Source organism: Bufo gargarizans, chromosome 8 (genome assembly GCF_014858855.1).
Source record: "Bufo gargarizans isolate SCDJY-AF-19 chromosome 8, ASM1485885v1, whole genome shotgun sequence".
Classification (NCBI taxonomy): domain Eukaryota; kingdom Metazoa; phylum Chordata; class Amphibia; order Anura; family Bufonidae; genus Bufo; species Bufo gargarizans.
The window spans coordinates 123412436-123425522 of record NC_058087.1 but is presented as its reverse complement, the minus strand read 5'-3'; the positions used below and the strand labels follow the sequence as shown (position 1 = coordinate 123425522).

Here is a 13087-nt window from a genome sequence, read left to right as displayed (position 1 = left end):
GAACTACAATGTAAGCTCCATTTGCTGTAATTGAATGTAGCCATACCACCTGCAAGCCTCCATAGGAAGGAACTACAACTCTGGTACGCTGGGTCTCTTCAGAGAGAAGGAACTGTTCACCCGATTGCTGGATGGAGGTGCCGTTCACAGCCCATAAGCGTGCGCTTCCAGGTGTTCTGCATGTAGATGCCATGGTCACATTTAACCATCTAAAGCATGGATGTCAAACTCATGGCCCTCCAGATGTTGCAAAACTACAACTCCCATCATTCCCTGATAGCTGTAGTATGCCCAGGCATGATGGGAGTTGTAGTTTTGCAACAGCTGGAGGGCCACGAGTTTGACATCCCTGATCTAAAGGGTTAAATGCCTGTGATCGGCGCTATGGCTAGTCGCAGACATTAACCGCAGGGGTGAGGCCACTATGGCGTACTACCCGCCATCTCCCTTGCAGCGATAGCGTAGTGTAAGCCAGTGTTTCCCAACCAGTGTGCCTCCAGCTGTTGCAAAACTACAACTCCCAGCATGCTGGGAGTTGTAGTTTTGCAACAGCTGGAGGCACACTGGTTGGGAAACACTGGTGTAAGCACTCGTTCCATTCACTACACCGCCACTACTAGCGAGACGACGCGTAGTGTAATGACAAGGAAGCCGCACTGGCATGGAGCGCCACCTCCTCTTCAAACAGCTGATCGGCGGGGCTGCTGGATGTCAGACCCCCGCCAATCAGATACCGATGATCTATCCTGAGGATAGGTCATTAATATGTATGGCCTGCACAACCCCTTTAAGGAAATGTGCAAAATCACATGCATTGGTGGCTGCTCTCCTGTTAGATCTGTTTCACTAAATACTTGTAATGACCATGAATTCATGCTTTTTTTTTTTCCCTCGTTGTGCCATGCCTTAGGCATTCCTCCTGGAAATTTACGAAGAAGCTTTTTAAAAAAAAATAAAAATAAAATAAGTCACTAGAACTGACAAGCAGCTCCCCAATATATCAGAAAACTTTCATTGAAGTCCAGCGAACACTTTAGTAAGGATGTACATGCTGCAGATTTGCGCCAAACCTCAGGATAGGTAATCAATATCAGAATGGTAGATGCCCAACACCCAGCACTCACACTGATCAGCTGTTTTGGGCATCCACATTGATGAGAACTAAGGGGGTCATTTATTAAGCCTGGAGGTCAATCTGCTGAAGTTCTGAACAGGCGCCGGCCTCTACAGCACTTCCTTGCTGGCTTAAATTTAGACCTTGCTGGCCCGTCCCCTTCCCTGCCCACACCACGCCCCAGCGAGCGGGGAAAAGGCGCAGGTTGAGGCACAAATAACCTTTGCTCCGCAATGTACGCCAGAGATACGCCAAAAATAGGCACATTTTTGTTAGCAATGTTAGGCTACTTTCACACTAGCGTTCATAGGTCAGTTCGTGAGCTCCGTTTGAAGGGGCTCACGAGCGGACCCGAACGCCTCCGTCCAGCCCTGATGCAGTCTGAATGGAGCGGATCCGCTCAGACTGCATCAGTCTGGCGGCGTTCAGCCTCCGCTCCGCTCGCCTCCGCACGGACAGGCGGACAGCTGAACGCTGCTTGCAGCGTTCAGCTGTCCGCCTGGCCGTGCGGAGGCGTGCGGATCCGTTCAGACTTACAATGTAAGTCAATGGGAACGGATCCGCTTGAAGATGTCACCATATGGCTCAATCTTCAAGCGGATCCGTCCCCCATTGACTTTACATTGAAAGTCTGAACGGATCCGCTCAGGCATCTTGCGCACTTAGAAATTTTTCTAAGTTATTAATGCAGACGGATCCGTACTGAACGGAGCCTCCGTCTGCATTAATATGATCGGATCCGTTCAGAACGGATCCGATCGAACGCTAGTGTGAAAGTAGCCTAACCTGTTCTGTTAGTAAGAATTAACAGACTTTTAATTTGTGTTTACCATCGTCTATTGTAAATAAGTATTATTTGATACATATACCTCCTAGGTGACTAATCACATGACCGCCGAGATACACAGCACTCTTGTCTTCTCTCGGAGGTCCCAGTCAGTCTTTCACTCAAGCAATCGATTGCTCGCGCAGCCTGTTAAAGCCCATGCTATCATTATACCATAGCGCAGGCTATATTATATTGACTCCTTTAAAGTGTAACTGTCATTCTGTTTTTTATTTTTGTAATCTGTAGGGGCAGTGATAGTGACCATTTTTGTAATATACTTTATTTACTGAAATCGTACATTTCTATTAGAAAAATAGCTGTAAAGTGGCCCATTTCGAGCCTTAGCAACGCTCCTCTGTCTTCTGTTTACATAGCAGTGGAGCCACGTTCCACACTGACTGTTATTAAACAGAAGACAGAGGAGCGTTGCTAAGGCTCGAAATGGGCCACTTTACAGCAATTTTTCTGATAGAAATGTACGATTAGAGTAAATAAAGTATATTACAAAAATGGTCACCATTACTGCCCCTACACATTAATGAATGACCGTTACACTTTAAGGGTCCACTCAGACATCCGTAGTGTTTTGCGGTCCGCAAAAACACTGACACCGCACATGGCCGGCATTTAATAGAGGATTCCTATTCTTGTCCGCAGCTGTGGACAAGAATAGGACATGCTCTATTTTTTTTTGTGGCGCCGCCGACCGGAGGTTCAGGGCCACGGACCAGAAATGCGGATGCAAACAGCACACTGTGTGCTGTCAACAACTTAATTGCGGAATGGATCCGGACCATTCATACGCCCATTTTGAGCTATAGCAATCCTCCTCTGTCTTCTGTTTACGTAACTGTGGAGACACGCTCCATACTGAGCCGAGATTCGGTTAGACAAATACCGCTACAAGGAGAGTTTTTTGTCCGGTCAATCCCTGGCTTGAATGCCAGAATCCCTGATGGGTCCCATTATAGTCAAAGGGCTCCAACGTGGAAAGGTAAGATCTGGTTATGCTGGATATAATGAACTGCGCCAGGCTGTTCCTCTACCGGAACTGCCTGCCGGATAATTTTAGCGCTAGCCTAACTAGACAAATGTTTCAGTTAAAGAGGTTGTCCTGTGAGCAAGGTTTAGAACCTGGTCTAGGTTCTGACTCCTCCATAGGACAGCATTTCTCGTATTGGCACATCATAGTCCTGTGTGTGAAGATGCTAAGCCAGCCCCCTTCTCCATCACAGATGATGGGTGGACCTCATTATTACTGAACTACTGAAATGAGCCAGTCACACACAGCACTGAGCCGGAGGAGCCAAGATCCAGAACCAAAGAGAATATCTTCAGGTCGGGACACCATCAATGATGTATATTAAAAAGTGCCATTTTAACAAACGCAAGTAGGACTTTTTATTTTTGCAATGATCGCAGGGGGTGCAGGGTGTCGGACCTCCGTGATCCTGAGGATAGACTATCAATATTAAAGCACCAGAAAACACCTTTAATATTCCTACATACTGATTTAGGCTATGCTAATAACATGAATTATGGTATGGCACCTTAGAAATTATAATACGACCAAGGAACCCTCAGGAGAAAGGTCTTTCACTTTAAATACTGATGGACCTAAGAGGTTCTGCAGTACCTGGAACTGTGTAAGTTTCAATGACCAACTAGTACGTTCTGCAGAGGCCAGGGTGTTTTCTACAGTAGACCACATGCAGCTGCAGAACCTCTTGAAAAGGTTAGTGTGTCAATCATATTATGTTGAAATTATTACTGAGGTGGAATGTCATCATAAAAGTAGTCCATGGATGTGAATTCTAGGTACATATACTCGGTGCCATCCAGAATTTTGAAATGCTACCAAACCAGTTTTGCATAAAGATGATGCTCAGGGAAAACCGCTTCCTGTAACTTTCCATCGGACGTCACGGGTGGCAACTGAGTCACTGCATGAATGGTTTCCTACCTTGGCACAAAAATTGGATATTGAAGTCGCTCCTATCTATGGAACTTCCAACTGCGCCTATAAGGGCATCTCAAAAAACTATTTTGGATCTGCAAAACTTTGAGAAACTTTAGGACAAACTTTGCTAAACTGTGCCCCACCTGCCCTGCTCCTGTATACTGCACCTGCACAACTAGATGGGTGCCATTCAGGTCTCTGGAAAAGGTGGGAGACAACAACTGTTGAAACTTTATCAGTAACGGCACCAAGCTTAAAGGGGAAGGGGTTATAGCAAAGAAGTTACATTAAAGCCTCTTTCACACTGGCGTCGCGGGTGCGTTCAGGGAAAATCGTTGCGTTCTTCAGTTTTTGCTGCGTGACTGCAATGCACTTTGCATGCGCGTGATAAAAAACTCAATGTGGTACCCAGACCTGAACCCGGACTTCTTCACAGAAGTTCAGGTTTGGGTTAGATGTTCTGTAGATTGTATTATTTTTCCCTTATAACATGTTTATAAGGGAAAATAATAGCATTCTAAATACAGAATGCTTGTTATAATAGGGCTGGAGGGGTAAAAAAATAAAATAAATGTACTTGCCTCATCCACTTGTTCGCGCAGCCGGCATCGTCTTCTTGCTTCTTCTTTCAGGACCTGCAAAAATGACCTTTGATGACGTAACCTACGCTCATCACGTGGTGAGTGCGGTGACGTCAGCGCAGGTCCTGCTGAATGAAGATAGAAGGTCTTTTATCTTCATTCAGCAGGACCTGCACTGACGTCACCACGTGGTGAGTGCGATGACGTCAGTGAAGGTCCTTTTGCAGGTCCTGAAAGAAGAACAAAGAAGAGGATCCCGGCTGCGCGAACAAGTGGATGAGGCGAGTTATGTTTGTATTATTTTTTTAACCCTCAATTGACATTAAAGAATGCTATTATTTTCCATTATAACAATGTTATAATGGAAAATAATAAAGTAAATGGAGTCCCGGGTCGCTCATCCTTCGTCTACTTAGCAACCATCCATGAAAATCGCATCTTACTCGCATATGCGATGCGATTTTCACGCAGCCCCATTCATTTCTATGGGGCCTGCGTCGCATGAAAAAAGCTGAATATAGAAAATGCAGCGATTTTCACGCAACGCACAAGTGATGAGTGAAAAACATTGCTCATGTACACAGCCCCATTGAAATTAATGGGTCTGGATTCAGTGTGGGTGCAATGCGTTCACGTCATGCACTGCACCCGCGTGGAATACTCGCCCGTGTGAAAGATGCCTAACCGCTCCACTGCTCTGGCGCTCCGAGCCTCCTAGCCAAAACTTTTTTTTGTTTTGTTACATGACTGAAGCAGTGACATTCCCACATGACTGCTGCAGCCAATCACTGGCCTCAATGGTCATGTGACACATAGGCCAGTGTTTGGCTGCAATGGTCACGTGCGGTATAGGGGAAGCAATGTCATGGCTGCAGAGGAACGGAGGATCAGAAAAGGTTGGAAACAATGAGTATAACATCCTCTGGATAGGTCATCAGTATCTGACTGGTGGGGATTGGACCCCTGGGACCCCCGCCGATCAGCTGTTTAAAAAGGCACCCGTGCTCCTGTGGGCACCACAGCGCAGTACATTGTACACACTCAGCCCCATTCACTTCATTGGGCTGAGCTGCTCCTAGGACAACATGACCGATGAGCCTAGGAAAAGCTGAGATTGGATACTGATTACCTATCCTGAGGATAGTTCTTTAAAAATTCCTAGTTTAGGTCCAATAGAATTTTTTGTCACATGGTTCTGTGAGTTAAAGGGGTCGTGCAGTGATTTATATCAATATGTCAATGGTGGTGATCCAACACCTGGGTCTCCCGCCAATCAGCTGTTTGAAGAGGAGACTGCACTCCATGTGAGCGCCGCTTCCTGTTCATTGCACTTCCTCTCGGAAGTACTTGCTCCATTCACTTGAAAGGAAGTAGCACTCACATGGAGCACTGCATCAACAGCCAATCGGCGGGGGTTCCAGGTGTCAGATTCCCGTCATAGGATAGGTCATCAATATAAATTGCTGTACTGCCCCTTTAATTCTGACCCACATCAATGAATAGGCTGCATGCTTATCACTGTCTGGCAAAAAGTACTTTTTTTTTCTTTTGGAAATAGGGGGAAATAAAAGCCTATGGGCTGGAAGGCTGTACTAGTGCTTGACAACAGTAGAATTGGGGGATGGACAATGCTGTAGACGCCAAGAGTTGGAAAGTACTTTTTTTTTTTCTTTAGTGGCCAATCATAACATTCACAACACAATATGGCGACTTTCACACTAGCGTTTTTGCTGGATCCGGCAGGGCTCGGTTACTGATGATACAAACGTCTGCATCCGTCATGAACGGATCCGGTTGTATTATCTGTAACATAGCCAAGATGGATCAGTCATAAACTCCATTGAAAGTCAATGGGAGACGGATCTGTTTTCTATTGTGTCAGAGAAAATGGATCTGTCCCCATTGACTTGCACTGGGGGTCATGACGGATCTGTCTTGTTCCGGATCCCAGGACGGAAAGCAAACTGTAGCATGCTCTCTGGTCTCGGAATGCATTTTGGAACATTCCGTTCTGTTCAGTTCAGTTTTGTCCCCATTGACAATGAATTCGGACAAAATTGAAGTGTTTTTTTTTCCGGTACTGAGACCCTATGATGGATCTCAATACCGGAAAATATTAACCCTAGTGTGAAAGTAGCCTTACACATTGAATTATTGACTGAAAAGTACCCTGAGCTATTCACAAAAGAAAACTTACATTTGCCAGGCGTATGCCTAAAGCCTCATGCGCAAACTGCGGATGCGCAAAATACAGATGCCGTGTGTATGCATGCCGCATTTTTTTGCAGACCCATCGACTTCGATGGGTCAGCACTTTGAAGACAAGCATAGGACATGTGGTAGTACTCGTACTGTGACTCGTCCCATTCAGCTGAAAGGGATGGAGCTTTACGCTGGGTTCACACCTGAGCGTTTTACAGCGCGTTCAAACGCGCTGTAAAACGCTCAACACATGAAAACCAATGCTTCCCTATGGCCCTGGTTCACACTTAACGCCCTACGCTCCAAAAAGTTCTTGAGCTTCTTTGGGGCGTCTTGTCGCGCGTTCCCGTACATAGACTTTCGGGAACGCGCGACAATGGGAGTTCGCTTGTCTCTGTATGCGCGATTGCAAACGTCCGTACAATCGCGCATACAGAGCGCTCCTTTCAGAACGCTCAGGTGTGAACCCAGGGTTAGTGCCACGCACAGCGGTTACAGAACGTATGGCACTGTGATTTGTAATGAACCGGCCCCTAAAACAGCCGATTGGTGCGGGTAACAAAAGGCGTGCCCCTACATATCTAATACTGACGGCCCATCGCAAGAATTAGCTGTAAATTTGAAAGTCCTGGAAAAAACCTTTAAAGGGAGTCTTTCACCTAAACTGACCATTATAGAACACTAACCCCATGATCTGCATTATAGTCCCCATATTGGAATGCTACTTATCGTATAGCTGTGCGACGCTTATTATCGCTAAAAAACACTTTTATTCGATATGTTAATTAGGTTCTGAAGGTGCCCAGGCCCCTCGTCGCTTTTCATATGAAACCCCTCCCCTTTCACCCCTCTGTCCCACCCTAGGTTCTTCAGAAATCCAGATCCAAGATTCGCCACCCCTGCGCACTTCATTCCCCATTATGGGCAGAGGCACAAGGCCTGCTAGATGTACGGTTTGGCACATGCGCATTAAAATAAACGCTCTTGTGCCTCTGCCCATAATGGGGAATGAGGTGCGCAGGGGTGGCGAATCTTGGATCTGGATTTCTGAAGAACCTAGGGCGGGCCAGAGGGGTGAGAGGGGAGGGGTTTCATATGAAAAGCGACGAGGGGCCTGGGCACCTTCAGAACCTAATTAACATATCGAATAAAAGTGTTTTTTAGCGATAATAAGCGTCGCACAGCTATACGATAAGTAGCATTCCAATATGGGGACTATAATGCAGATCATGGGGTTAGTGTTCTATAATGGTCAGTTTAGGTGAAAGACCCCCTTTTCCATTTGGATATACATGCATCTTTATACAACGGGTGACAACCCCAGCATTTTCCAGCCAGGGAACGCCACACATTGCAATTTCCACTGTATGCCCTCAAATCTGTGCAGGTTTTTCTGTCAAATGAGAAAGGAAAGATGACAGCCTTCTGCTTTCTACGGTGTTATAATGGCACCCCACAAATTGTAAATGTGAAGAAGGCGGTGTGTAAATCGGATTGCCCGCATGTACGTGCCTCTCTATGTGTAGGCTTTCTAGATGGCTGCTGTCTGGTTCCTTCCAGATGTATTTCTGCCACAATCTGCAAGACATCTGAAGATCGGTTTTGGAAATGTTTTTGTTCTTCTTCCAAATCTAGTCTGAGGAAAATATACTGAAAAGGCGAGTCCACCTACACGGCTAGGCCCAATTCTGACCCTGGCAGGATACATGCAGTCAGCAGCCATCTCTGAGACTGTAACATGATGGACTCACCATCTCGTATGATCCACTGACAGCCTACAACGTTCATATCCTCACCTTACTTCTGATGCCAACGCTTCACTTATCCCCTTCTTCATGCTCTAACGATAACGTGTCAACATGTGACATTGGCAGCCAATCACAGGCCAGAGTGGCAACCTCAGTTCAAACGTCAAAGCTATAACCATGGACTGACCGTAGCGGTCATATGCATGTTGTGTAGACACGTCATTACCAGAGCTGGAAGAACAGAGACCAGGAAGGTCAGCAGGTGACTTGTACACCATTATAGGAGGATGTGTGTAAGCATGGTTGGATCTGTCACCAAGCTCCTCAGGTCCTTAACTCATGTAATTTGTCCAGTCCTCAACATCTGTATGGTAACTTCTATGTACCAGCACCTGTCAATAAGAAGAACAAGGGTGTGGGGCATCTGGGAGTCCACATCCTACCATCCTTCAGGCCTGTGCTAACCCAAATGACATTATGGCACTGCGTGCGCAGATTAGGTAATATCTCACAAACAAATGACCCGTACGTTCAATATGACATCACCATGGAGCTGGCCACAGAAATACAGATTTTACTGATGGAGTAACCAATAACTGGCCCAGATGACAACTATGTACCAACATGAAAGATTGTTAAGGACAACCCATGACAACACTTGTTTTTTCCACAGGTAGCTAGTCGGATCATCCATTTCATGCATCATGTAAACCAGTCAAGGCTAGATCACACATCTCCAGATCACTCATCATGTGAAATCACCAGGATTAGATGAAACACCTCCAGATAATCAGTGCTGGATCACTCATCTCCACCATGTGAAGTAATCATGACTGGATACCACCTCTCCAGATCATCAGGCCTGGATCACACATCCTATGAAACCATCTGGACAGGATCACACCTCTCCAGATAGCCAGACCTGGATCACACAATAATCTAGACTGGATCACACAGGTCCAGATCACCAGTGCTGGATGACACCTCTCAAGATCATTCAGGACTGGATCATAAATCATGTGCAAACATCAGGACTGGATCATACATCTCCAGATCATCATGACTAGTCCACAAATCATGTGTAACCATCAGGACTGGATCACACATCATGTGTAAACATGAGGACTGGATCACACATCTCCAGATCATCAGGACTGGTCCACAAATCATGTGTAACCATCAGGACTGGATCACACCTCTCCAGATCACTCATGGTCTGATCACTATGTGGTCACTGAATCTGCTGTGATTGACACAAGTCACGTCAGCGGCCTGAAGGTGAGATGCAAGGTACACACCATCATTACCATTTGCTCCGCCCTTCCAGCTGACGCATACTACCTACCTTTGGGTTGGCGGTGCCCGTTAACCTCTTCCTGTCTCTGATTCACATCCCTTCTTCCACGCTGACACTACGGATAACAGAGCAGCTGATGGGCAGCCATCGCCGGCTGCGGCCGACCCCGAGTTGTCCTGGTGACTGTGCCCTGTCAGGACACCGGGCACTGGCCAATCTTCGCCCTGGTGCTCGGGCACGTGTGTGACGTTGAGCTTTCGGGACACGCATGCGCGTCTGGAGGCTGCTAGTGATCTGGAAGCGCAAGCGCGTCATTGATGTTGCGTCACAGCCAGAACGTTGTGCGCCGGGGGCAGTCGTCCGGGATGGTGGGGGTAGTGTTCCATTCATATGGCCGCTGTCTGTTTGACTCATCCCCGGGCTGGATAGAGGCGTGCACTGATTCAATAGCAGCTGCTGCCAGCCATTCCATACGCCTGATTGCTAATATCTGACTCTCAGACGCATGAACTCCATGTTACTGGTTTCATAGCCAATTAATGTATCCCAAAAAAACGAGGTGCTAAGTTTTTCACCCCTAGATCTGCTCACAACCACCCCCACCCCAGCTGTTCAGAAACTACAACTCTCAGAGTGCTTCATTCACTTCTCTGGGAGTTAGACCAAGAGCTGCGCATGATGGGAGTTGTAGTTTCACAGCATACATGTCATACACCTCCAATAGCTGTGGGCCTGGGTCCTACATGCATGCTCAGCCGATCACTGGGTGAGGCGGGTCATGGCTGTGATTGGAGGAGCAGCATTTCCTGTTGTGTCAAAACAGGAGCAGGAAGTGGAAAAGCAGCGGTGGATGAGGTGAGCATAGTTTTTTTTTTTTTTTTTTTAAATGGGTTATTCAAGACCTATATAGTTCCCCCCAAATGACCTGACCCCTCACACAGATTGTACTTACCTTGCTCTGTGAGGGCCTGGGCATATGGGGGGGAGCATTATAGGTCTTGGATAACCCCTTTAACCATTTTGTGGCCATGGGAAGACTTTTTTTTTTTTTTTTTTTTCCCTCTTCCCTTCTACCACCACCAGAGTAAGGCCTCTTTCACATGGGCGAGTTTTCCTCACGGGTGCAATGCGTGAAGTGAACGCATTGCACCCGCACTGAATCCGGACCCATTCATGCTCAGAGACTATTGCCCCTTCCTAGGATAGAAACTACCACAGACTGAAAGTGACTGCTGCATTCATGACCCCATAAGCACTTCCTACTTTGCTCTTGCTATATACAGGTCCTTCTAAAAAAAATAGCATATTGTGATAAAGTTCATTATTTTCTGTAATGTACTGATAAACATTAGACTTTCATATATTTTAGATTCATTACACACCAACTGAAGTAGTTCAAGCCTTTTATTGTTTTAATATTGATGATTTTGGCATACAGCTCATGAAAACCCAAATTTCCTATCTCAAAAAATTAGCATATTTCATCCGACCAATAAAAGAAAAGTGTTTTTAATACAAAAAAAGTCAACCTTCAAATAATTATGTTCAGTTATGCCCTCAATACTTGGTCGGGAATCCTTTTGCAGAAATGACTGCTTCAATGCGGCGTGGCATGGAGGCAATCAGCCTGTGGCACTGCTGAGGTGTTATGGAGGCCCAGGATGCTTCCATAGCGGCCTTAAGCTCATCCAGAGTGTTGGGTCTTGCGTCTCTCAACTTTCTCTTCCCAATATCCCACAGATTCTCTATGGGATTCAGGTCAGGAGAGTTGGCAGCCCAATTGAGCACAGTAATACCATGGTCAGTAAACCATTTACCAGTGGTTTTGGCACTGTGAGCAGGTGCCAGGTCGTGCTGAAAAATGAAATCTTCATCTCCATAAAGCTTTTCAGCAGATGGAAGCATGAAGTGCTCCAAAATCTCCTGATAGCTAGCTGCATTGACCCTGCCCTTGATAAAACACAGTGGACCAACACCAGCAGCTGACATGGCACCCCAGACCATCACTGACTGTGGGGACTTGACACTGGACTTCAGGCATTTTGGCATTTCCCTCTCCCCAGTCTTCCTCCAGACTCTGGCACCTTGATTTCCGAATGACATGCAAAATTTGCTTTCATCCGAAAAAAGTACTTTGGACCACTGAGCAACAGTCCAGTGCTGCTTCTCTGTAGCCCAGGTCAGGCGCTTCTGCCGCTGTTTCTGGTTCAAAAGTGGCTTGACCTGGGGAATGCGGCACCTGTAGCCCATTTCCTGCACACGCCTGTACACGGTGGCTCTGGATGTTTCTACTCCAGACTCAGTCCACTGCTTCCGCAGGTCCCCCAAGGTCTGGAATCGGTCCTGCTCCACAATCTTCCTCAGGGCCCGGTCACCTCTTCTTGTTGTGCAGCGTTTTCTGCCACACTTTTTCCTTCCCACAGACTTCCCACTGAGGTGCCTTGATACAGCACTCTGGGAACAGCCTATTCGTTCAGAAATTTCTTTCTGTGTCTTACCCTCTTGCTTGAGGGTGTCAATGATGGCCTTCTGGACAGCAGTCAGGTCGGCAGTCTTACCCATGATTGCGGTTTTGAGTAATGAACCAGGCTGGGAGTTTTTAAAAGCCTCAGGAATCTTTTGCAGGTGTTTAGAGTTAATTAGTTGATTCAGATGATTAGGTTAATAGCTCGTTTAGAGAACCTTTTCATGATATGCTATTTTTTTAGATAGGAAATTTGGGTTTTCATGAGCTGTATGCCGAAATCATCAATATTAAAACAATAAAAGGCTTGAACTACTTCAGTTGGTGTGTAATGAATCTAAAATATATGAAAGTCTAATGTTTATTAGTACATTACAGAAAATAATGAACTTTATCACAATATGCTAATTTTTTTAGAAGGACCTGTATATGCTTTGAACTGTGAATAGTAATGCCTTCTAGTGCAATGTTTTTTTTTTTCTAGTGTAATGCTTTAGTTTAAATGTCAGTTCTTGTGCCCCTGTCCATGGCATCTAGGATTGCTCCAAACAACATTTCATTGTATTGTACATTGTATTAATTGTATTGTACAGTGACAATAAAGGCATCTTATCTTAATTTCTATGGGGCTGTGCACAGCTCACGCATTTTCACGCATCACTTCTGAGTTGGGTGAAAATCACAGCATGCTCTATATTGTGCGTATTTCACGCAACGCAGGCCCCATAGAAGTGAATGGGGCTGCGTGAAAATCGCAAGCAAGTGCGGATGCGGTGCGATTTTCACGCATGGTTGCTAGGTGGCGATCGGCATGGTTATAAGGGAAAATAATAGCATTTTTAATACAGAATGCTTAGTAAAATAGGGATGGAGGGGTTGAAAAAAAAAATTA

General features: G+C 46.0%; 1 protein-coding gene across 4 annotated transcripts in view; it reads right to left on the bottom strand.

The window, feature by feature from the left end:
• The window catches only part of CCSER2 (coiled-coil serine rich protein 2), a 170054-nt gene extending 160060 nt beyond the window's left edge, over nt 1–9994 (bottom strand). For all 4 annotated transcript variants that reach the window (XM_044302561.1, XM_044302563.1, XM_044302564.1 and 1 more), the window contains exon 1: nt 9780–9994. The gene's annotated coding sequence lies outside the window, so the exon portion shown is untranslated. The remainder of the gene's footprint in view (nt 1–9779) is intronic.
• Between the last annotated feature and the right edge of the window lie 3093 nt (nt 9995–13087).